General features: G+C 47.4%; 1 long non-coding RNA gene across 1 annotated transcript in view; it reads left to right on the forward strand.

Annotated features, from left to right (window-relative positions):
* The window catches only part of LOC120568744, a 7,181-nt gene extending 6,697 nt beyond the window's left edge, over positions 1–484 (forward strand). The window contains exon 2 of the long non-coding RNA XR_005640771.1: positions 31–484. This is a non-coding gene — a long non-coding RNA (uncharacterized LOC120568744). The remainder of the gene's footprint in view (positions 1–30) is intronic.
* The last annotated feature ends 280 nt before the right edge of the window (positions 485–764 follow it).

Raw genomic sequence — 764 nt, forward strand, 5'->3', positions numbered from 1 at the left:
ACAGCTTAATTTTCTCTTTGTCCCCTCCAGCGCTGCTATCGTGTTGTATCAATTACAGCTGACCACCAGTCAGGTGGGTCTGCGGGACATTTTAGATCACGGAGGGGCAGCCAGCTCGCTCAGCGCCTCCAGCCTGCTCCCAGACTCCAGTCCCAGGTCCCGCTGAGGCCTTGTCCCAGGCAGGGCAGAGAGACACCTGGCCAAACCGCAGAAACACTTCCAGCTGCAGACTGCCTGATGTTCACCACGGAGAGAATCCAGGCCAAAGGTGGAGGAGCTCACCGAGAACTACTTCACTACCATAGACATTTCTCAGAATTTCATGTTGTTTATTTTAACCACAGTACCGAGCATTTGCTCATCTGTTGAGGTTCAGAAATGTAAGGCATGTCTTTATTAATTTCCGGAGCAAACCTTTTTATTGTCAAAATGTTTACACTGTGTAACAATAAAAGTCTCCTTCCTCCCCAAAATGGAAAACAAAGCAGAGCATCAAGACTGTTAAACTGTGCTTCTCAAAGTGAAAGTGGGAGAGCACAAGGGGTAATAAAGAAAAGGCAGAGAGAACAACAGCTCCCTTTTCTCTCCAACCAGTTGACATGAAAGGCCACATTATGTCTGAGATTAGAGGCAATTACACACAATTAGTGCACAATTACACAATAAGTGTGCTTTAAGACCTTTGTTTGCCAACATGACAGGAGGGAGCAGGGCTGTAATTTGATGAGGGGGCAGCGCGAGTGAGAAACTCTCCATGGCGAGCT

The sequence above is a fragment of the Perca fluviatilis genome, chromosome 11 (genome assembly GCF_010015445.1).
Source record: "Perca fluviatilis chromosome 11, GENO_Pfluv_1.0, whole genome shotgun sequence".
Lineage (NCBI taxonomy): Eukaryota > Metazoa > Chordata > Actinopteri > Perciformes > Percidae > Perca > Perca fluviatilis.